The 26,448-nt window shown below is 36.9% G+C and overlaps 1 protein-coding gene and 1 pseudogene across 7 annotated transcripts in view; one reads left to right on the top strand and one right to left on the bottom strand.

Moving 5' to 3' along the window:
• NRG3 (neuregulin 3) overlaps nt 1–26,448 on the bottom strand; it is a 1,223,498-nt gene that overhangs the window by 1,055,825 nt on the left and 141,225 nt on the right. The gene's annotated exons all lie outside the window — the stretch shown is intronic.
• LOC123821098 lies at nt 9,638–11,554 on the top strand (annotated as a pseudogene).

A 26,448-nucleotide genomic window follows, 5' to 3' on the forward strand; every position in this document is an offset into this window, starting at 1 on the left:
GAAAATCTGTAGAAATATTAATAAACTGATGAACATTAAAGTCCCCCTCCAGAAATAATGCTCTTCATCTTTTATATTCTTCCCGATTTTAGCGATAGAATTTTTCTATCAAATTTAGATACTTGTCAAAATGTCAGAGTTGAACATATATAATTCATCCTCTAAGAAATATGGCACAAATGAAAGAACAGATCAAAACTCCAGAAAAAGAACTCAACAACACACTTTCTACCAAGATGGAGGCATGGGTACACACACTGTGCCTCCTTGCACAACCAAAATAAGGTCAGCAACAAGTTAGAAACAAGATAATAACCAGATCTGGCAGAAAATTGAACTGTATAGAAGTCAGACAACCAAGGAGTTAAAATATATACATTCATCCAGACCAGTAGGAAGGGCAGAGTCGGTCAGCCAGCAGAGAGTGGTCACGCATGACATAAAAGCGGTGGCACGGAATGCGCAAAGCATGCCAGGTGTGTAAGGCATCCTGAGTGCCAGACTGCAGCAGACAGACCCTGGGCACACAGGGGGCAGGCAGACCCAGCGAGGTGGCAGCCGTGAAGTGAGGCACTGCAAGCAAGGCACCTGGGTGTCCGGGTGATCCCATATTCATGCACAGATAAACCAAGTGAAATTGGGCAGTGAGACAGACCATGCAACCCAGGGTCCCAGCACGAGGAAATAGAACCTCGGGACACTGATTGAAAACACCTGTGGGAGTTGAGGCACAGGGAGAGACTCCCAGCCTCACAGGAGAGTGCACTGGAGAGATCCACAGAGTCTAGAATGTGCACAAGCCCACCCACATGGGAATCAGCACCAAAAAGGCCCAGTTAGCTTGGGGGAAGCAGCAGAAGGGACTAAAATCTAATGGAGAGAGGAGCAAGGGCCATTGTTCCCCCTCAGACCCCACCCCCACATAGAACCCATCGACTGGGTTGCCCCGCCCTGGTGAACAACTAAGGCTCCACCCCTCATACATAACAGGTGAGACAAGAAAAAAAGTGGCCCGAACAGAAGAGCAGATCTCAGCTCCACAGCAAATACAACTAAGTGACCAGGAGATAGCCAACCTATCAGATGCACAGTTCAGAGCACTGGTGATCAGGATGCTCACAGAATTGGTTGAATTCTGTCGCAAATTAGATGAAAAAATGAAGGCTATGATAAGTGAAATGAAGGAAAATGTACAGGAAATCAATAGTGATGGGAAGGAAACTGGAACTCAAATCAATGGAGTGGATCAGAAGGAAGAAACAACCAAACAGAAAAGAATGGAGAAATAAGAATTTTTTAAAAAATGAGAAGCTTAGGAACCTCTAGGATATCTTTAAATGTTCCAACATCTGAATTATAGGGGTATCAGAAGAGGAAGAGGAAGACCAACAAGTGGAAAAGTTATTTGAACAAATAATAAAGGAGAACTTCCCCATTCTAGCAGAGGAAATAGACTGTCAGGAAGTCCAGGAAGCTCAGAGAGTCCCAAAGAAGTTGGACCCAAGAAGAAACATGAAGGCACATCATAATTACATTAGCCGAGGTAAAAATGAAGGAGAGAATCCTAGAAGCAGCAAGAGATAAGGGGACAGTCACCTACAAAGGAGTTCCCATCAGACTGTCAGCTGATTTCTCCAAAGAGACCTTGCAGGCAAGAAGGACCTGGAAAGAAGTATTCCAAGTCATGAAAGGCAAGGACCTACATCCAAGATTGCTCTATCGAGCAAAGCTTTCAATTAGAATGGAAGGACAGATAAAATGCTTCTCAGATAAGGTCAAGTTAAAGGAGTTCATCATCACCAACCCCTTATTTTATGAAATGTTAAAGGGACTTATCTAAGAAAAAGAAGATAAAAAAACATGTATAGTAAAATGAGAGGAAACTCACAATTACTAACAACCACACCTAAAACAAACAAACTAACTAACTACCTAACTAACTAACTAACTAAGCAATCAGCTAGAACAGGAAGAGAACCACAGAAATGGAGATTACATGGAGGGTTAGCAACAGGAGAGAGGGAGGAGGAAAGAGGGGGAAAAAGGTACAGAGAATAAGTAGCATAGATGGTAGGTACAAAATAGACAGGGGGAGGGTAAGAATAGTATAGAAAATGTAGAAGCTAAAGAACTGAAAAGTATGACACATGGACATGAACTAAAGGGGGGAATGTGGGTGGGGGAGGGTGTGCAGGGTAGAGGGGAGTGAAGGAGGGAAATGTGACAACTGTAATAGAATAATCAAAATATATTTTAAAAAAGAACTCAACAAAATGGAGATGAACAATCCATCAGATGCAGAGTTCAAACACTGGTTATAAGGATGCTCAAGGAACTCAGTGAGGACTTCAGCAGCATAAAAAAGATTTAGTCCAAAATGAAGTATTCACTAATTGAAATAAAGAACACTTTACAGGGAATCAACAGTAGAGTGGATGAAGCCAAGAATCAAATCAATGATTTGGAATATAAGGAAACAAAAAATAACCAATCAGAACAACAAGAATAAAAAAAATCCCCCTGAAATTAGAATAGTGTAAGGAACCTCTGGACTTGAATTGTTCCAACATTCACATCATAGTGGTGCCAGAAAGATAAAAGAAAAAGTAAGAAATCAGAAATCTATTTGAGAAAAACAATAAAAGAAAACTTTCCCAATTTGGTGAAGGAAATAGACATGCAAGTCCAGGAAGCACAGATGGTCCCAAACAAGATGGATCAAAAAAGCCCACTGTAAGACTCATCATAATTAAAATGCCAAAAGTTAAAGATAAAGAGAGAATCTTAAAAGCAGCAATAAGAAAGCAATTAGTTACCTACAGGTAAGTTCCCATAATACTGTCAGCTCATTTCTCAAAAGAAACTTTGCAGACTAGAAAGGACTGGTAAAAAATACTCAAAGTCATGAAAGGAAGGACCTACAGCCAAGATTGCTCTACCCAGCAAAACTATCATTTAGAATGGGAGGGTAGATAAAGTGTTTCCCAGACAAGAAAAAACTAAAGGAGTTCATTATCACCAAACCATTATTGTATGAAATCTTAAAGGATCTTATTTAAGAAAAATAAGATCAAAACTATAAACAATGAAATGGCAGTAAGTACATATCAACAATTGATTCTAAAAAACAAATTAAGCAAACAAGAAGAGCAGAGACAGAATCATGCATACAAAGAGCATTCTGATAGTTTGCAGGTGTAGGAGGACTTGCGGGTATGTGTGAAGAGGTGAGGGGAATAAGAAGTACAAATTGGTAATTACAGAATAGCCATGGGGATGCAAAGTACATTATAGGAAATACAGTAGCCAAAGAACTTATATGCATGAACCATGGGCATGAGCAAAAATGTGGGGATTGCCTGAGGGAGCTGGTGTGCTGAGTGGAGGCAGGGGGCAGAGAGAGAAAATTGGGACAACTGTAATAGCATAATCAATAAAATATAATTTTAAAAGATATAAATATTAAAGAAAACCATAAACATGTACTCCACTTTTTCTCCCTCCAATCCATCCTTGGCACCATTTCCAATCATCTTTCTAAAACATAAATTTGATTATGTGATTTCACAAAATTAAGATTTATTCTGTGTGTGCCTACATTTTGAAAAAAAAAACTTTAAAATATGGCAGATGATGCCTTTATTTCTCTGGCCTTAACTCACTTTCCCTGGCCTCTTCCATCTTACACTTCACATTCAACTCACAGATAAAAACCCCCCGAGATTCAGAAAAATTAAATTATTTATTCAGTGTCACATAGCTGGTAAATAATGAAGACAACATTTGTTCCGGTATTTTTTTTTTGCTCAGTATTTTTCTCAAACCTACATTGAACTATCAATAATAAGTTCACAAGGATCTTTCCTGAGAAGATCTAGACAAGGCTGCTAAGAAACATGACATGTTTCAAAGCACTGCCTTCAAAATCTTGTGACAGATTAATCTGGTGATACATTAATCAATTGTCATACTCTCTTGTTCACAGAATCAAAGTGAGAATTTTTACATTTTCATTTTACATATTTTAAGACAGTGCTAGCTACAGCATTATTGTCCTCACCGGAAGTGAGTTTCTCAAACCACATGAAGATTCAAATGTGGACTCTCAGAGAAACTTCTTGGACCATATTGAGATATACATTTGATTGAAAGAAAATAGACTAATTCTGACATTTTCCACAGATGGATTAGAAACTTCCAAAAGCTTGCATGATATTCCCTTCTCTTCATTTATATAGAACTCGAATTGCCCTTTCTCTCCCACTCTTCATCTCTGCTCTTTACTGATTAGTCTGAATATTCCGCTTTCTAGCGTTTCTCTGATTCCTTTCCCCTTCTTCTCTCTCTGGCCTGCTATTTCTAAGCCACTCTTCATAAATCTTAGGTTTCATACGCTGTGACTTTGGCCAAAAATTCAACTTGTTCCCTTGGCCAAAAAGTCACCTTGTGCCCCGCCTGAAATTAAAACCCTCATACTACTTCTGTAAGGTCTTAGAAGAGCAGCTCCACCCAAATAGTTATGTCTCGTCCTCAACACTTACCAACATTAGACCAATTCTTCAACCCCAGTACAGATCTTTCTTGCTTACTTTGTAGTTCTAGGTAAACCACTGAATTCTCTGTGGCTCATAAGATTAATGTGAGAATTATGTGAGATAACACATGAAAAGTTACTTAGAATAATGCCTGGCACATTAAGCTCAATAAATGCTGATATTGGTTAGCTATTCTATCGCGCTTTGTTTCTTTTAAGGAGGCACTTTCAACAACTGCAGAGAGAACAGTGATGGTTAAAAAAAACAGCTCTGAAGAATATATATGGGGAAAGTACAGTTTCTTGAATAACTGGTGATGGGAAAACAAGACAGCCACATGCAAAAAAATGAAACAGAACCCCTATCTGACATTATACACAGAAATTAGCTAAAACTTGATTGAAAATATGAAACCACAAAATCCCTAGGGAAAAATACGGTAAATTCCTAGACATTGGTCATTATACATATTTTTTTAATTCGATAGCAAAATCAAAGATAACAAAAGAAAAAATAAATAAGTGGCAATACATCAAACTAAAGTTTCTGAACAGTAAAGAAAACCACCAAAAAAAATGAAAAGGTAACATTCTGAATGAGAAAAATCACTTCCAAATCACATATTTAATTAGGGTTTAATATCCAAAATATGTAAGGTGCTCATAAAATTAAACAGAAAATAAACAATCTGATTTTAAAAATAGGCAGAGTATCTGAATACATAGTTTTCCAATGATATACAGATAGTCAACAAATACCTGAAAAGATTCTCAAGATCACTAATCAGTAGAGAAATACAATCCAAAACAGCAATGAGATACCACTTCATACCTGTTAATATGGCTATTATCAAAATGATAAATAACAAGTATTGGCAAGATGTGGAGCAAAAAGTACTTACATTTGTTGGCAGGAATATAAACATGTATATCTACTATGGAAACAGTATGAAGTTAATTCAAAAATTGAAAGAAGTACCACCCTGACGGGGTAGCTAAGTTAGAGTGTCATTCCGATATGCCAACATTGCAGGTCCCACCCCTGGTCAGGTCACATGCAAGAAGCAGCCAATGAATGCATAAGTAAGTGGAAAAAGTGGATGTTCCTCTCTCCACCTACGATCTCTCTAAAATTAATAAATTAAAAAAAATAGTGCCATGTGATCCAGCAATTACACTTCTGGTTATTTAACCAACAGAAAGTATAACTTGACAAAATATATTCACCACATTGTTCATTGCATTATTTACAGGACATGGAACCATCCTAACTGTTCACTGATGATACATCAATAAAAACGTATGGTCTGTCCTGAAAATATAGTCTGTCCTGAAAAACTTCAGCCATTGTTAATATAATGAGAACAGTTTGAAGATGCGCAAAATATTCAGTCCAGCACAGGTCATATATGATGAAAGAAACTGGGCTGCAATGGCATTATCATTATAGTATTACAAAGATAAAGATCTAATTTGGTGTATACGAGGTCTTTCCAGAAAGAACTCAGCAATTGATAACAACCAGAATGGTTTGCATGACGTCAATGCAACCTGGCAGCCAAGAAGAGTGGACTGGAATGCATATCCGGAATAATGACTTCACTGTACTGTCACTGGGAGCAGTAGATGCCTTTGAGTGAGCATGTGAACTCTGTGGCCATCACATTGAAAATGACTGAATGAGCAGAACAATGAATCTGCATCAAATTTTGTGTTAACTTTGAACATTCCTCCATGGAAACTATTTGGATGATTCAGAAGGCTGCAGCTATGGGCAACTGGTGACTGGCAGCTTCATCACGACAACGAGCCTGCTCACACATCGCATCTCGTGCAGAGTTTTTTGATGAAACATCAAATCACCCAGGTGACTCAGCCCCAATGGCCCAGATTTGACACCTTGCAACACTGGATTTTCCCAAAACTAAATCACCTTTAAAAAGAAAGGGATTTCAGACCGTCAGTGAGCTTCAGGAAAATACAGAGGGGCAGCTGATGGCGAATGGGAGAACTATGTGAGGTTCCAATGTGGCTATTTTGACGGGGACTGAGACAATGTTGTCCTATGTACAATGTTTCATGTATCTTGTATCTTCTTCAATAAATGTTTCTAGTTTTTGTATTGCAAGGCTGGATATTTTCTGGACAGACTTCATAGGTAATGGGATACTATTCAGCCATAAAAAATGAATACTTGCCATTTGTAACAACAGGTATGGACTTTGAGAGTATTATGCTAAGTAAAATCAGTCAGATAAAGATAAATTACCATGTAATCTCACTTAAATGTAGAATTTATAAAAACCCTGATTCATGGGTACAGAGAACACATTGACAGTTGCAGCAGTGGTGGGTTGAAGTGGGAAACATAGATGAAATCAGTCCAGAGGTACAAAGTTCCAGTTACAAAATAAGCAAGTAATGGAGATGTAATGTACAGAATGGTGGCTATAATAAATACTGTACTATATTTTTAAAAGTTGCTAATGCATTTTTAAAGTTTTTATAAGAAGAAAATTATAAATATGTGAGGATGTTAAGTATACTTATTTTGATAATCACTTTTCAATATCTCCAAATATCAAATCATTATGTTGTAATATAATGTTATATGTCAATTATATCTCAATTAAAAGAAAAAAGAGAAACTCTAGCTCTGCATTAGTGAGGCCTGAGTCTGACTTGGGCATGCCACTTAGGTTCTTTGCATCAGTGTCTCCATTTGTTAATGAGACATCCCAATACCCTCATTAGAGGGATGGATGCTGTGGGGTTCACATGGACAAAAGAGTACAAACCACATATTTCTGAGCCTATCATAGAGGAACTGAATATTCTACATATTAAGTAACTCTCAAAATTACCAATTCCCCAAAGATTGCCCTTCTCTAAACTCCTAAAGAACTAATGTCCTGTCCTGGCTGGCATAGCTCAGTGGATTGAGTGCAGGCTGCGAACCAAAGCATCGCAGGTTCAATTCCCAGTCAGGGCACATGCCTGGGTTGCAGGGCCAGGTGCCCAATGGGGGCCACGGGGGAGGCAACCATGCATTGATGTTTCTCTCTCTCTCTTTCTCCTTCCTTTCCCCTCTCTAAAAATAAATAAATTAAATCTTTTAAAAAAGTGAACTAATGTCGTCTACTCATCTGAAGTGACATATTTTCCTCTGTTTTCAGTTGTGGTAGTTGTGCCCTTCCAATAAGACATAAGCCCTACCAGAGCATTCACCATGTTTTATACTTCTGATCTTCCCCTTCCCTCTAACAAATGGCAAAGTGTTAGGAACATAAATGCCTAAGAACCATGCTGAATCATATTTGAATATCACCAATACATGCTTTTAAAGTGAATATGATTTATTTATATAACTTTTCATCTGTATGACATCATAACCAACAAAAAAATCCCTTTATCTTACACTTTTGAGGGACATAGGGAATTAAAAATATCTCAGTATATTTTATATAAGTAAACATATACAATATTAAAAAATGTAATGACATGTAGTATAACTAAGAATATTAGAGATAATTGGAAAGACATTGTTCAAATATCTATAAACACAGTTACTGTCAGTAAAAAAATAATTCTTGTCTAAAAAGCGCCCAAAATATGACCTTGCACAGGAAATAAAAGTAACTTACAAATTTAAATTTCTGAAAGTTGTTTACTGAAACATTTTGACTAGCATTAATACTTAAATTCTCTGAATTTACATTAAAAATTCACACATGGGTGAATAAAGAAAATAAAACTTGCCAAGACTTGTTCTCTATTTTCCCATTGGCCATATCTGGATAACCTCTGACCCCCATGGTGAAAAAAAATGTTGAGAACCACCAATATTGTGAAGGTGCTCACATCACTCCACTTTGAGGTGCAGATTGGAAGTTTTCTATCTCCTTTATTTAAGCACAATTTTCTCTGTGTGAGGCGGGCTAGTTGAGAATATTTCTGTCAAAGTGTTACACATTGGGCACAGCTAACACAAGCTGAGTCTCCAAACAGAATTAGCCCACTAGCTGCTCTTTGGAAGCCAAGTTCTGTTTTGAAATCCTAAGGAAGGTATTAGGACAGAAGAAAGACATTGGTCTGTGATCTGGGTTTATGATCTGAAACTGAGAGGTTTCTCTTCATCAGGAAGGTTTCCCAGCTCTTCCAGCAGAGCCACATCCATGCAGGACCCCAAGTCCTGAGCTGGTCCAGAGTTCCTCCTTGGGTCCGTGATGAGCAAGCAGAGAGCCTAGGATGAACCTGGATACAGGTCTTTGAATACCCCTGACAGTGTGGAGCAGGTTGCACTAGCCCACAAAGTATCTGCTTCAACCAATGGCTGACTGTATGTTACACCGTGGGAAAAGGTGGCAGCAAGAAGAAAGTTTTCACTAATGAAGCCTCTTCTTGGAAATTTCCCCACTTAGGGAAAGCATTTTGGGGGCAGATCTCTGCAGACCAGAGCACTAGGAGTATAGGAATTGCTCTGTGGAGTAATGTACCATTTTATGAACAAGCTCCACAAAAGACAGGTACTATGTAAACTAAATCAATGTTTATAAATACTGTGCCCTTTACATGAACAGAAGGTATCAACAATCTGGACCAAATAACTCACATTTTTTAAACCATATCATAATTTGAAGAGCTTTTTCACAAAGATGTCTTTATTCATTTCTCTCATTAAGCCTGGAAGAGGGAGAGAAGGGTTTTTTTAAGTTGCTTGGCAAGAGATTGGGTGGGAGGAGATCCAGTTACACATACCAAGAGGGTTAAGTCACACCCTGTCCTCTGGATTATGTGGAGTCTGGACAGGAGCTGTCCAGTGACAGTGCCAGGAAGTGGGTCACTAGACCCCTGGGCCTTCTACCTCACTGCTTTCCAGGAACAGTGCATCCTGCCCCTTCCTGCCCAGTGGCCCCTCTTTTTTTTCCTGCCCTCTTTTCACTACACATGCTGTCTCCCCCGCCCAGATCCCATCATAGATCCAGACAGTGATAAGTGGTGGCAGTTGTGGCAACCCTGTAGCCAACTGCGGGAAGTAGGTGGGCATGGAAGACCCGAGGCTGGGCCCAAGTGGCAGTGCACAGCCCCTTGACAGTGGTAGCAGAGGCCCCGCATGAACACCTCAGCACAGCCTTCAGCTCGCAACTCAAAGTCAGCTCTAAACCCTTTCTACCCAACACCCACATGGCCAAGTCCCTGCATTCCTGCTGTCCTTGGGCTGGCTCAGCCACCCCACCCCCAGCTTGTGCTTCTGCCAGCAACCAAGTAGCCCATAGCAGTGAGGGAGGCCCTTCAGCATCTGTGGAAGCTTCTCAAGAACAATCATTGTTGTATAAAGGTCAAATTCACCATTAGCATGGAATTTTCAGAACCTGTTGTAGAAAATGGAGAGACAAAAGTCCCCAGCAGAATCATAGGCACACAAAGAAGAAATAAGTGAAGCAGAGCAGAGGAGTGGTTCCCTGGGTTTTAGAAGGCCCCCAGAATAAAATGCCCAAGAAATGATGGAGGAGGAACAGCAACCACTAAAACCTACATCTGTGTTTGCACCACCAGGTGCTCCTAAAAAAGAACACGTAAATGTGATATTCATTAGACACACAGATGCTGGCAAGTCAACCAATTACAGGACAAGTAATGTATCTGACTCAAATTGTTGACAAAGGGACACAAGAAATATGAAAGAGAAGCTAACGAGAAAAACATAAATTTGGTACTTGTCTTGTGGCTTAGACACAAATCAGGAAGAACTAGATTAAGGGTAAAATAGTAGAAGGGGGTCAAGACTATTTTGAAACAGATTCTAGATGCCCCTGGCCACAAGAGTTTTGTTCCAAATATGATGGTGGTGCTTCTCAAGCTGATGTGGCTGTACTGGTAATCTCTGCCAGGAAGAGGGAGTTTGAACCTGGATTTGAAAAAGGAGGACAGACAAGAGAACATGCAATGTTGGCAACCATAGCTGGTATAAAACACTTAATTGTGTTTATTTAATGAGATGGATGATCCAACAGTGAATTGGAGCAATGACAGATATGAAGATGGAAAAAGTTGGCTTCAATCCCAAAACAAGGGACAATCCCTTCAATCCCAATCCCATTCACTTTATGCCCTGCTCAGGACTGGCTGGAGCAAATCTTAAAAAGCAATCAGACTTCTGTCCTTGGTACATTGGAATAAATTACTATTTCCTCCATATCTGGGTAATTTTCCAAACTTCAGTAGATCAGTTGATGGCCCAACCAGGCTAACAACTGTGGATAAAAACAGGATATGGGCACTGTGGCCCTGGGAAAGTGGGAATCAAGATTTATGTATTTGTAAAGTACAGCAGCTTGTGATGATGGTAAACAAGCACAAGTAGAAGTTTTTGGAATCCTTTCTGATGACATAGAAACTGATTTTGTAGCCCCAGGTGAAAACTTTAAAATCAGACTAAAAGAAATTGAAGAATAAAGGGTTCTTCCAGGATCTTTTGTGATCCTAATAATATTTGCCATTCTGGATTCATATTTGATGCCCAGATAGTGATTATAGAGCACAGATCTGTCATCTATCCAAGTTATAATGTGGTGCTCCACAGTCATACTTGTATTGAAGAAGTGGAAATAATAGCCTTAATTTGCTTGGCAGACAAAAATTCAGGAGAAATAAGTAAGACTCAACCCTGTTCTGTAAAACAAGATCAAGTATGCTTTGCTTGCTTAAGGACAGCAGGAACCATCTGCCTTGGGCTTTTGAAGACTTCCCTCAGATCGATTGATTTACCTTAAGATGAAGGTTAAGATCACTGCAACTGGGAAAGTTCTGAAACTGGTGCCAGAGTTAAGACTAAGCACTGTCTTAATGACCCTGCACAACTGTGAGGAAACAGTCTCCAACAGCCTACTTCACACTGCCTTCTCTTATTTTCTGCCTATTGACAAACCTCTCCCCACATTTTTCCAAAGACAAAATTCGAAGCAAAGTCCTCATTACATAGGTTTTCTCATATTGAGAGCTCTGCTATGCCACTGTTGAATTTTTCCAAAGATTGTTTTCTTCCCCTCTCAAACTGCTTCCTTGAACACATTAGGTGATAGCTTTGTAAGTGATGTGGACATAATAGCCTACAATAACTAAAACCTACAAAATTTAATAATTTTTTCATTTTTCCCTTAGGCATAGTCTCCCTCCCCCCAGGCAGATCATTCTGGGTATACAAGTGTGTGTGCACATGTTACAAAGACAACAACTATTTTAATAAAATATTCAATTTGAAAAAATAAAGTTGCATGGCATAGTAGTTATGAGCATACATTTTTAAATTAGAAATTCAAAATTATTGGGTTTTAATATTCCTTGTCTCCCATACCTCCTATTTATGACCTTGGCCAATGTCTTAATTGCCCTAAGACTCTGTGTCCACACCTATAAAATTGAGTAAATTCATTTTTTCTCATAATATCACTTGATGGTTAAATATGTACAATAATGTACATATTTATGTACATTAATAGGGGAAACCCTCACCACATGCCTGATAAGAACCTTAAGAAATGATCTCCCAGTTAAGAATCATAGAAGGAATGATTCATAGAAGTCCTGTGGTATTGGCAGAGTCACCCTACATCTCAGACCTCATAAGGCAGGGCCCCTGCTGTCACTACTTCTGTATGACAGAGAAAAAACAAACAAAAATAACTTCTTTTTCTCTTTGTTGATTAATGGAAAAAGTCCAGAAAGAGTACAGCTCACATCAGTGGTAGTGTGACTGGGTCAAAATGGAGATTCTTCTTGAGCTTCTAATGTTTTGTATTTCAGAACCCTCTTGTTAACTGGGTTGTCATTGGTCCTCCAGCAGGCAAATGTTCAAAAGAGTCCTAGATGAGGCTGAGAAGTCTGACCCAATGCTTTGATTACACCCCTAGATCAATGCAGGTTATTGTCCCCTAGAAAAATGGAGTTTCCCCTTTCCAAATCTCCCTGATAAGATTCTATAAGGAATATGAATTTTCTTATGAACTACTATATAATGTCCAACCTAGAACATGCTTCCCTTAGTGTAACAAGAAGTGCCTACCACTTATGTAAGGTGCAATCACACCTGCCAAGACTTGAGTGAAGAAGGGCTTTGGTGGAAGATGCACCAAATGAAAAAATGTTAGAATAAGACACTAAATCTCTTGCATGCAGAGCTTTACAGAGCATTGAACCTCTGTTCACACACTAAATATGTGTGTTTGGTCAAATGCCTGACTTCCCGAAGTCCCCCAAGACCCCTGCCTCTGATTTAGAGGGGAAATGAAAAGGCGACAGAACGTAGTCTTCTATCTCAGTGGCCAGATACAGAGCAAACGCACCTTGGGTGATCAAGAACCCTAGCTTGTGCTGGCTTGTCATTCTGAGTTTTCTTATGATTTTGAAGTTGTACATTTCACATTACACCTCAGAAGTTTCTATATTACTTTGCCCCCTATGACTAAATAGATCCTAACATTTTATTACTCCCTTCTGCTCAAGTATCACTGGTGAATAAAGGCAAAATAGTAATTTGGGATTTTTTAAAGATTTTACTTATTTATTTATTTATTTTAGACAGGGGGAAGGGAAAGAGAAAGAGAGGGAGAGAAACATCAATGTATGGTTGCCTCTCACATGCCCCCTACTGGGGACCTGGCCTACAACCCACACATGTGCCCTGATTGAACCAGTAGCAACCCTTTGGTTCACAGGTTGGTGCTCACTCCACTGAGCCATACCAGCCAGGGCAGTAATATGGTTTTTAAAGGAAATATATATTTGATACATCTGGGAGTGGTAGCACATCTTAATGGGACTGTAGTTAAATTTTATTTTTTCATTTTATTTCTATTTTTGCCTTTATTTTATTTTACTTCCATTACATTTATCCCCTTAATACAATCTTCCACCTCTACCCACCCCCTTCCATCCTGCAATCACCACACTGTTCTTTAAAATTTTAAATCAACCTTATACTTGAAACTGGAAAAGGAAAATGCAGGTTGCAGCATTTCATTTTGTGAAGCTGCTAAAACAGAGCTTTCTACATAGGCCCTGTTTTTTCAGAACACAAGGTCTAATGAAGCATATGCCTTGCACTGAAAACTGGTTAAAAGGCTGTATTAAGATAAGCAACCCAAACTTGCCAAAATGCCCACAGCCAATATTGCCTTGGGATATTCTTGATGATGTTAGTGTGTCTGATGAAATTATTTTTTAAATTACTAATGCTTTTTGTCTTTTATTTAAATTTTGTTCTTCATGGCTGCAGAAAGAAAAATGGAAATCAAAATAAAGAGACAACCAGAGATGGAGCCAGAGCAAGGATGATGGGCAAACTGATTGGCCGGCCTGTGGGTGAGGCAGATACACAAGCACCCATCACCCTGAGTGGCTTTGTACCAACTGCCATGGCCCTCCCCTTAGGATGGCTCAGTCTTCCTAATTAACCAGGGAAAAATTCAAAGTGATATATAAACTATCTTCCAAACAAGGGTATGCAGTAGATATTTGTTTTCCTCAATATTTTTATGTTTTTGGATTAGTATGCTTATCTAACATTTGTAACAAATAACTTTTCATTGGATACCCTTTTCAGAACAACTTTGTTTACAACATCTATCCTCTCTTTGGAGCACTTTGCCTGCCCAGTGTTCTACCTGTGTCTGTCTAACTCACACTTATCATCTAAGTCAAATTCCTGAACTTCTAAACTATATCTAAGCACCATTGCCTTCTGGTCTCCTAAGTGTTCTGACAGCATGTTACATGTGTGCTTCACACAGCCATGGGACTGTAAGGAAATAACCAAATGTAACTGTTAATTCAGAAGCCTCATGAGGGCAGGGGCATTGTTAGTCATATTCATCATGGAATCCCCTAGAACTAGCATGGTGTCTGGCCAATGATGGATAATCAATAAATACATGTTCAATAAAATAATTACAGAATAAAAATATGAGTAAATAACAGAGTACTCATAATTGAGAGAGAAGGTAGAGTCAGTTAAATATTTATTTTACAATTCATTGGGGAAACACTTAGAATGCAATAGTTTTTAAGGTTCCAATTGTTAGTGTCAATTGTCCTTCAAGATGACAACAGGTGAAGAAGGTGTAGCTTAAGGACTGGTATTGTTTTGTGAATGGGCCCATGAGATTACTACTTCTATTATTTATTACATTAAAATTTTTTACCAGGGCATAACTACAAAAGTTTAAAAGGGCAAGGATTAAAAAAACACAAAATATATTTATTCACCTACTGTCCACCTAGAAAATCCAACAAAATCAATCAATAAATCATTATCATTAATAAGACTGTTCAGCAAGTTTGCCAAATAAAAAGTCAATGTCTAAAAACCAATTACATACCTTTATGTGAGCAATAACTCATTAATAATTCTTATTTTAAAAAGTTACATTTGTAATAGCACAAATAATAACACTAAGCCTAATAAATATGTATAAAACTTTACAATAAAAATTTAATTTTACTGAATGTCAGAAAACAAATGAATGAGAAATAGATCATGTTCATATACCTAGAATCCCTAGACAACACATTAATTTATAAAATAAAAAAAATTCAATCAAAATCCTATCAGTGTTTTTATAAAATGTAGCAACTTCATGCTAAAATATATATGGATGAGTTATAGGTCAATATCTGTCAAAACAATTTTGAAGTAAAAGAGGTGACTTAGCTTAACTGATATCAGGTGTTACCACAAAGTTACACATATAGTTGAAGTGACAGACAAAGCAAAGTAACAGAATAAATACATTTAAAATGGATTCATGTACCTATGAGAACTTTGAATACAATAAGCTACAAATTTAGACTATAATAAGCTATGAAAGATAGACTATTCAATTAATGTTGAAAGAATAACTGGCTATCCATATGGAGAAAAGAAAAAGCTTAGATCTCTACTCCTCTCCAAAAAATAAAGTAACAAAAAACAAACAAAAAATTCTATTGGATTAATAACTTAAATCAGGTAAACAAATATCTAAAGTTTTGGAGTACGACAAAGGGAACATATTGATGACATCAAGATAGAGACAAAACAAAGAAAAAACAAGAGAGAAAAAAAATAAGAACACATTAATATTGAATGCTTTCACAAGATAAAACTGGGCATAAGAAAAGTAAAAAACAAAACCAAAAAAAAAAACTGCTTAGAAAAAGATGTTTGCAATCCATACAATCAAAAAAGTTAGAAAAAGATGTTTGCAATCCATACAATCAAAAAAGGAATATTGCACAATGTAAAAAAAAAGGAACATATACAAATTGATTTCTAAGAAGAAAAGACAAACCAAAAAATGGGCAAATTACATGAACAGACAATTGTAAGAAGAAACTTAAATGGCCTGTAAACCTGTAACAGAGGTCAATCAGTAATAATCTTACCATAATCATCTACCATACCATGCTTATTAGATTGTGAAAAATCTATATATCTGATGGTAGTTGTGGGGAAACAGGATCAAATGCATGATAAGAGGATAACCTGAAGATCTATTTAACAGTACACAGCTGAACAGACACAACTAGCAAACCAACAATTTGATCTTTAGGTTTGTACCCTGGACAAACTCTTGCATATTTTCATAAGGTGACACTCATAAGGATGCTCAGTATATTGAAGCATAATTCACACACATACACAGTCCTTTCCATTCACTTATGATTTATTTTGAAGTAATGTTTTATTCACCAGTATAAAGGGAAAAGTGGACTCAATATATGTAGAAATACAGAAAGCAACTTTACTGACCATACTGAGATCACTCATTTAATGTGTTTGCTTGGTAACCAAAGTAACAATAGACTGATTATTACTTTATTAAGATATTCCCTAGTGCTCATTTTGAGAAATGTCATAGCTAATTAAGATATTTTTTAAAAAATCATCTATTGCCCTCACTGGTGTGGCTCAGTGGTTTGAGTGCTGGTCTAAGAACCAAAGGGTTGCCAGTTTGATTCCCAGTCAAGGCACATGCATGTGTTGTGGGCCAGGTCCCCACTAAGGGACACATGAGAGGCAACCACACATTGAGGTTTCTCTCCTTCTCTTTCTCCCTCCCTTTCCCTCTCAAAAGGAAGGAAGAAAGGAAGGGAGGAAGGGAGGAAGGGAAGAAGGGAGGAAGGGAGGAAGGAAGGAGTAAATAAATAAAATCTTTAAAAATTTTTAAAAATCAGCTATCTTTATTCCCATGCACTGGTCAAGTTTTATCATGTCTCATTAAGAAACTAAAACTTTCAGATGTTCTTTGGGCTGCAAAATTTCATAGGCTACATAAAAATGATAATTTCTAAATGTTATTATATGTCATCTTTGTACTTTCTGAAGTTTTTGAATGTTTAATTTTATTTTATAAAATGTCAGAATCTATATTTGCAGAGAAGTGCTACTTTTGGTCCTAATAAACAGACCAGCAAATAGTAGACATAGCATGCTCAAAAGGCCTGTTACCTAGCCTTTGTCATGGCAAAAATATTGGTACTAGGATTTACAAAACTTTATTTTACATTTGTTAGCTATTTTAATCCCTGACCTTGGGTAAGTCATTTCTTATTTCTACATTTCAGTTTTTTCATCCATGACAGGTATTTGTGATCCGAATCCTCCATACCTCAGAGGGCAGAAACAGTCAAAAGACACTAAATGAGATACTAGGCATGGTATTAGCCTGCCACAACTGCCATAGCAAAATACCACAGACTGGGGTGCTTACACAATAAAAATGTATCTTCTCACAATTCTAAAGACTAGAAGTCCAAGATCAAGTCCATCTTCGAAGGGCTCTCTCCTTGCCTTACAGGTGATTGTCTTCTCTCTGTATCTTCATGTGGTCCTTCTTCTGTGTGTGTCTGTCTCCAAACTTTCTCATCTTTTTTTAAAAAAATTTTGTTGTTGTTCAAGTATACTTGTCTCCATTTTCCCCACACTCCCCCAGCCACACATCCCCCCACTTCTAACCCTTCATCCTACCTCCCTTTGGTTTTGTCCATGTATCCTTTATAGATGTTCCTGAAAACCCTTCCCATGTCCCCTCCCCATTATCCCCTCCCAGTCACCTCCCCTATGGTTACTGTTAGTTTGTTCTTAATTTCAATGTTTCTAGTTATATTTTGCTTGCTTGTTTTGTTGATTAGGTTCCACTTATAGCTAAGATCATATGGTATTTTTATTTCACCACCTGGCTTATTTCACTTAGCATAATGCTCTCCATTTCCATCCATGTTGTCATGAAGGGTAGGAGCTCCTTCTTTCTGCTGCATAGAATTCCATTGTGTAAATGGACTACAGTTTTTTGATCCATTCATTTACTGATGGCACTTAAGTTGCTTCCAGCACTTGGCTATTGTAAATTGTGCTGCTATGAACATTGGGGTGCATAGGTTCTTTTGGATTGGTGTTTCAGGGCTCTTAGGGTATAATTCTGGCAGTGGAACTGCTGGGTCAAAAGACAGTTCCATTTTTAGTTTTCTGAGGAAATTCTATACTGTTTTCCACAGTGGCTGCACCAGTATGCATTCCCATCAACAGTGCACTAGGGTTCCCATTTAAATCCATAAGTCATACTGGATAAGGGCCCATCCCAGTTACATAATTTTAACTTTATTACCTCGAGAAATTTCATTCCCAAAGTCAATCACATTCTGAAGTACTGGAGGTTATAGTGCCTCAATATATGAATTCTGGGAGAAGTGATTAAGTCCATAACACAGTGCCTATGACAAATCATTACTGTTGACAAAAAGATAGTTCTTTAAACTGTATAATACACACCTGCAAAATTAAGGGACTTGTTTATTGATACTCAGGGTTAATGATGGCTACTGGTAGAAGTCACATGATAGGTGGGTGAGAAACGGTTAAAAAGTTGAGTGAAGAGTTCCCCATTCCTGCTCAATAACTTCACTCTATTGGGTCTCCCCTTTTTCTGTACCATTAGTCTCTTTCTCTCTACTAGATTATCCCTGTTACCATGCAAATATTTCCTGGTGTGATAGCTTCCAAACTTTTTACACTGTGATCCATATTAGGAAAAATATTTTATTTTATAGTCCAACATATATGTGTGTAAATATGTAACTATTAATAAACATTTCATAATATATTCCATAAATTAAAATTTTTACCTTTACTGTATATGACATGTACTTTATGTTGAGTTTTAGTCTAGCTAATTTTTTTAAGTGATTGCAACACAAAATTATTTTAAGACCAGTGATGGTTCACAAACTTCAGTTTATAAATGCTGCACTAGTGTATCATTTTTATAAAGTAAAGCAACTTCTTTCACTCCATATATCCTCCACCAACTACCCAACTTCCATGCCATCTCTCTTTGCCAAATTTCTTCTCAAAAGAGATTTCAACAAATAATCCCTGCACTTTTTCACTTTCCAGTAAGCAATCCAAGACACGCCAACCTGGCTTCTGCTTTAACCACTCCACTAAAGCTTCTCCTGCATGGTCACCAGTAACCCCCATACTGTCAAATCCAATGAGCACATTTCAATCATCTTTCTCAGTCTCACAATAGCCTTACATGTAATTGGCTCTTCTATCATCCTTGAAATACATTCATCTCTTTCTTGGCTGTGAAACAGCACAGTCTCATGATTTTCCTGCAACCACACCATGCAGGTCTAAGTTACATTTTCCTGCCTTGCCCTCCTCTACATTAGCATACCTGAGGATCACCTAAGCCCAATCCTGGAACCCATTTTCTTCCTAATATATAATCTATCTTAGATGCTGTCAAAAATAGTTTAAACATCACTTATTGTCTATAGATTCTTCAGTGTTTATGTCCTGCAGAATTCTTTAGGATCAAGGCTCATATACTCAGTTGCCTAGTTGACAAATCCATTTATGTATCTTATATTAGACTCAAACATATTTCTAAACTCATGATTTTACCCACAAACCTACTCATCTTGCAGTGTTCCTGACTAAATACAAGAATGCCTACCCAGATACTCTTGTCAGAAATCAGGAAATCTTCAACTTTGTCTCTCTCCTCTGCACATGCAATTTACCAGCATGACCTATTTCTTCTTTCTTCAAATTATATCTCAAATTTCTTTCTGGGACTGTTATGATTCCTTCTTAACCAAGCACTATTTCACTTGCCCACACATATCACCACCCTCACCACACACTCATTATTTTCCACAAAGCAACCAAATTCATCTTTTAAAATATAATTAGATAACACCATTGCTTTTCTTCTCTCCCAAGCATACATTTACGAAGTCTGGCATTAATAAACACTCAAGATTTTTCTTTAAAGAATGAACAAATAATGCATACTGTGCAGTTCTGGGATTGACAAAGGCAGAGAAAAGAACTTTGGAACTGTTTTTTTTTTGTTGTTTGTTTTTTTTGTTTGTTTGTTTTTTTTGCACATGTAGCTAGTGGAAAGGAGTGAAAAGGGAGCTGAGAATTTTATGAAAGAGCCATTTCTGAAATGTTTCAGTGTGATTCAGTGAAGCCAAAATCATATATCTTTTCAAATTATTTAGAGCATAAAAACATCAGAATCATCAGGTTTGTGTGTACAGTGGACCCCTGGACAATTTAATAAAAATATTAGGATCAAAGTTGGCATGTATGTCCATCTCCATGTTTCTGGAGCTACAATGGTAAAATATGGAAGATTTTTACTAACAGTTGTATAATAGCATGGGTTACCACTTACTTACTAATACCACTAAAAAATAGACATTTCAAGATTATTATCACTACTAATTAAAAAGATACTTAGATTCATAAATAAGCAACATACCCAAAAAAGCTTTCAATCCACTTAACTCCTGTCCTCTACTGACTAACCCTGATGGGGGAGAACTTTGATAACTAACCACCAGAGTATCCAGAATGATCCCACATCTAATATGTAGGATGAAACTGTCTATTCTCCAAAATGTACAAAACAGGATTTAAAATGGCATGGTGACTATGTGGTTCCCTGGAGACCTTGGAATACATATTGTTCTAATTGAATTGCTAGATAAAGATACAAGGGTATCAGATTATTATGTTGTATATATAAAAGTAATATGATGTCATGTTCAATTATATTTCTATTAAAAAAATAAAGGGAACAGGTAAAAAAAGTGCCAGAATCTGTATTGTTAATGAAAGTATAGAATGAAGCCTTCATACCCAATAAGATAGTCATCATCTTGCTTAGGAACACCTGTAAGGACAGCAAGGTTATGACAGACACCAAATTTAAGATGTCACTGGCCTCTCTGGGGTTGGGAGGGAAGATATGTTCAAGTTCACTTATTTGGAATCTACTGGAATTAGAACTTCATCCAGGTTTTCTGACTTAAAGAATGAGGTTCTTTTCACTATTTTGTACTGGATGACCTTGATAGCATTTAATTGGTTTGGATATTTGTCAGTGTCAAGATGTAGGAAAAGATTCAGGACCTGTATTTGAATTCATCATTTAATATTTCATAAACAGAAGTTCCTCATTCTCTACATTTTAGGTTCTAATTATAAAAATAGGATATTAAAACTGTATACAGCATAATTATGGGGAAAGTGCCTACCTAGCACATGCTCAGAACATCAAATGACTCCATTCCAATTCATTTTACTGAGAAAACAGGCAAGGCCTTTCGGTCTGGATTTGAAGTGAAAGAGAAAGGAATATATGATGAATGCAGTTTGCTCTTAGTGAAAGGTAGGATGCATGGTAGTAATTTATACCAATTCACATACTATTTGCATTATATACAACTATCTAGATAGTAGTAACATATAGCAATATTCATCACTGGCATTCACCCCTAAATATTTCTAAATACTGGGTAGGATTTCCACATAATCCAATAATGATCCTTCTTCTCTCCCAACCTGCGAGAAATACAAAGGATTTAAGAGTTCGACAGTAGTATGTTACATGACTACTCTGACATTTTAGTATGTGACATTTTATGGAGGAAACACTGGCATCAAAATGTGCAAACTAAAGGCAGCAAATATGTAAGTAGTTGAATAGTGTGGACCCTCAGGTTCATAAGAAAGGTTGCTGATTTCTTAGCTCCAATGATAGTCACAGGGAACTGAGTGGCTCAGATTTGAAACATAGTTTTAAAGTTTCCCAAATGTCTCTTAAGGGTATGGAGTGAATGAAAAGCCATACTGTGGGCACAGGATATGTTTTTTTATTGGAAACATTACAAACAAGAAGAACAATTACTTTTGTTGCTTTATTTATAGCATCATTTCAACTAGTGCTGCGCTGAGTCAGGTGACGGGACATTCTGCCTGTCATCAGGATTCCATGTCATGATTATTTTTCTCATTCTAAAATGATCTTAACTCTCAACCTGGGCTTGCTGTAATCACATTCCAAATGTTCCAAATCTGACTTGCTATGCATAATTATGTATTTTAAATGTTGAATACCTTGGATAATTAGCAGAGGTATTAGAAATATCTGGAAACATAACCTTCGTACCATGTTGCCTACGTGAACCACAGTGGCACAGTCAAGAACAGGTCCTTTCCACTCTGACTGAGGGTGCACGGGAAGATGTACCTTCAAAAGACACACTCAAATGGTATGACTCGAAGGTGCAGAAAGCCCCAAAGTCTAATGAGACAGAGATGCAATTCACATATTTCCACAAAAGAACCATAAGCTAGAAGTATACACATTCTACATAGCTGAAAAGAGCACATGCTTACTAGAAAAAAAGAAAACCTACACAGACACTGAATTGTAACTGTCCTTTGTCTTTAAATAAATACTTATATTTGTATGCCACATTTAATTTTTCCAGCCTCCACAGGTGTGGAGCGTAGGTGTGTACAAAGGTAGCAGGATTCATTAAGGTTGAATAAGATAGGAATTGAAAGGTGAGACAAATATTGAAAAGGGACAGGAAGCCTCTGCAAACCCAAAAGCAAGGCAATTTGGCTTTTTGGAGACACTTGAGCTGATCCAAGCCTGAAGTAAAGGGGTTCCTGAAGTAACAGTTTACCCACACATGCAACAACGAAAATGTATATGGCAACTGTAGACATAATTTGGAGGTTGATGTGAAGTTTTTTTGTCACAATTTTCCTTTTTTTATATAATAATAACTGTTTTCTCCTATTAAAGGTAAGTGATGCATTGAGAGAAAATCATAGGTTGGAAATGGTGAAAGATGAGTACACCCAAAAAGAAATTTTTAAGTTTTCAAACACTATATGTGTGCAATTTTATGAAATGGTATTTCAAAGTGCTCCAAATAAAGGAAAATAATTGTCTAAATTACTAATGGCATCCCAATGTTGTTTTCATACATTCCTCTTAAAACCAGAAGAGGAAACTTCATTAGGTTCCAAATTGAAATCTACTCAACAGCATCTGTATGCATATATATAAATATTAATATTACAATATGAAATAATTGATCAACTTAATATTTTAGGAAGTGGAAATGTATTTTCCTCTTTGCCTCTTAACTTAGATAATATATTTTTGTGAAATCAGAAATATATTAATACAAGAAGAGAATATTTAGGTTTTATGAGCTTAGAAAAAGCAAGACTAAAAATTCTTTAGTTCTATGTTGTGTAGAAAATAGGGCACTTGGGAGCAACACACACATTCCTTTGTCTTCTCCTGTCCTCCCTGTGCCTTCTCTCTTCACTCTTCTTTTCCTTCTTTTCTTTTATGTTCTTTTGCTTTCTTTCCTTTTTTTAAATGTATGAGTCTGAAGGACAGTTATAGAAGCTTTCTTTAAACAGTAACATGTTTTTAGAACATATCTTTGTTTTCATTGTAATAAGAATTTATTCAAGGAAAATTGTTTTGTAATGCAGAGCAGCAAAAAAAAAAAAAGAAGAAATAGTAGAATACAAAACAATGTCTGTGTAGTTTTAGTTTGGACTTTCCATATAACATTTGCCAGTATATTATATTAAAAAATCTAGACAAAGTCAAAAATTGAAAATATTTTAAAAGAGGTACAAACAATACATTTGTTCTGGTAGAACAAAAATCAATTAGAGTAATTTTTCAACACAAATTTGTGAAGTAAGATTTGTGAAGTAAGCCAAGTGGTGAAAGACAAATACTATATGATCTCACCTATAAGTGGAACCTAATTGACGAAACTGGCAAGCAAAATATAGCCAGAAACATTAAAATTGACAACAAACTGACAGTAACCAGAGGGGAGGGCAGAGGGAAATAACATGGGGAAGAAGGTAAAGGGACGTAAATGAACAGGAATGAGGGACCCGTGGATGGAGCCAAAGGTGGGTGGGATTGAGGGTGGGAGGTGGGCGTGGGTAGTGCGGGGGAAAGTTGTGGTGGGAAAATGGAGACAACTGTATTTGAATATCAATAAAAAAAGGAAAAGAAAATCTGTGTATAAGTGGACCCAGGAAGTTCAAACTCAAGTTATTCAAAGGCCAACCATATATTTATCACAGAGAAGTTAATGTCAATGCAAATTAACAAGGAAATCACAATTTCTGAATTGGCCTTGTCTCTTTCATCATGGAAAATAAACATAAAAGTATACAGGAAAAGATTCCGCCTGAACTGACAAGCAGGAAACCCAGATTGCTTGAGCTAAAGTATATTACTTTTTATAAATGACTTAAAGGTTTTACCCCAGTCTTAGAATTAACTAAAAAAAGGTAAAACATTATTTCAAACTTCACATCCTGCACATTCACATAGTTCTTTGAAAAATATATGTCTATTTATCTTCCCTCCCCTCTTTCTTCAACATTCCATGTATTTGTTCATTCAACAAATCACTTTTGAGAATATACTCTATTACACACACTGTTCTAGGTGCTCCAAATACATCATCATTGATGTACTGATTCATATCAAATGGGTAAAGATCCCTTTCCTTATGAAATTCACATTACATTGGGGGCAGGCAGACAATAAACAATACATAACACAAATAAGGAAACTGCATAGTTTATTGGAAGGTGGTTAGTACTATAAAATCAAGTAAATCAGTGTAAGGAAAAGGGGAAATAGGGGAGTTAATAGACTGCAGTTTAAATAGTACACTCACTACTCATTGAGAAGACATTTAATTAGAGACCTGAGGAAATGAGTATCCTTACTTTGTTGATACCCATCCAGAGTGTTTTAAGCAGAACAAATAGCCTGGGCAGAGACTGGAGGTGAGGGCATTACTGTAATATTCAAGAAAGAGTAAAGCAGATGGCACCACTAAGGTGAGTAAGCAGGTAGGAAAGGGGAAGGAAGTAAGGAAATAACTAGATTGTGTGGGGCTTTGTAGCCGCTGAAAGGACTATGGTAAGGCTGTACCAGAGCAGAGATATGATATGTTAAAGGGGTCACACTGCTGTGCTTAGAATAGAAAAAGCATGGATAGAAGTAGGGAGACCAGTTAGGAAGATTTGCAGGTGTAAAACATGCTAAATAAGATCCTGCAAGACCTAAAGATCTTGAGAATATTACCACTGATCTCTTATACTTCATGAGAGATTTCCTGGATAAACAGAAGAGGAACACATGCTATCTGGATCACCAGATTAGCTATCAAAGGAATTAGAAAAGATGGCCCAGCAGGAAGGACTTTTTGAAAAGCCTACTGAAGTGTTGAGTAGAGACTTACCATCTGAAGACAACACAGCAAATCTTCCCATTGTAGTAGGTCGCCAAGTCAGCAACTTAAGAATGATCTCCACTTGACAGAGGATGACATTCCTCTTTATTTAGTATCCTAATTCTCATTTCTGTATGTGGAAATAAATGTTTTGAATTTTTTTTTTTTATTATTTATAAAGTCTGAGATCAGGGAGGTAGAAAGAATAGTTTTGATAAGTAGTTCATTTGTTGATATGTGTTAAAATCATAGCTAACAGCTTTCCTGATGCATGGGATGTAAGCCATGATAGCAAGGTGAGAGCCAAGAATAATGAGTCTCTGCTTCTAGCCTTTGATCTCATAAATTGACCATTTACATTTCTCCCAGAGGAATTTATCTAAACTACAAACTTGACCACGTCACCACATGATGTACAATTCTTCAGTGACATTCTGTAGCCTATGGAGAAAAAATGAAGCTGTATAGATACCCTCTGTATGGCCTTAACTTTGATGAATGTCACAGTTGTTTTCTGTCCAAATGGGATAAGAATGATTATTTAAGACTTGGGGGAAGATCAAATGTAAAAATATATATGAAAACTTTTTCTATATTACATAAATTTACTGATGAGTGGAAATAGGTATATTTTTGAAGTGCAGGTAAACTAAGTTCCAAAGTGTTGTAAATACTTAGTAAAACACAAACAGAAATATACTTAGTTCACTAGAGACAAAGACAAATTTGATTGTTTTATCATCTATCATTTTCCCAAACAATGTCCAAGCAGGTAAGTTTAGATAGAGTCTCATTGATGGGTTAGGCACAATTATGTTCCCAACAAAATAGATTTAGAATAGATATTGGCAAAGAGGTTAATACTGTCCAGAAAATGATCATATGACTGAAGCATCTAAAACTGCTTAATGGAAGCAAGTGCTACTGTGTAAATTTTTTCTCTCAGTGCATCAACTCCCCACTAAGGTGGACTCACATGTATCTATGTTATTTAGAAATAATGAATTAACAATATAAGGAGACTCAAGACATGGAAGAGACCTTTAATTAAACCTATCTCCACTATTTTCAAGCAAAACTTCAGACACAATTTTATTCTAGTCTGCTAGTTGTTAAAGACATAAATGAAATTTATTTTATATGAGCACATATGAATCTATTTGTTAATTAAGAACTAATTCCCTCAAATTGCATTATGACTCCCAAAGAGAAAAGCTGAAGAGGTCTATGTAGTCTTATTAAAAACGTGTACACTTTTATAAAATGCCTTG

The sequence above is a fragment of the Phyllostomus hastatus genome, unplaced genomic scaffold (genome assembly GCF_019186645.2).
Source record: "Phyllostomus hastatus isolate PE091 unplaced genomic scaffold, TTU_PhHast_1.1 phas_contig_38, whole genome shotgun sequence".
Taxonomy (NCBI): Eukaryota; Metazoa; Chordata; class Mammalia; order Chiroptera; family Phyllostomidae; genus Phyllostomus; species Phyllostomus hastatus.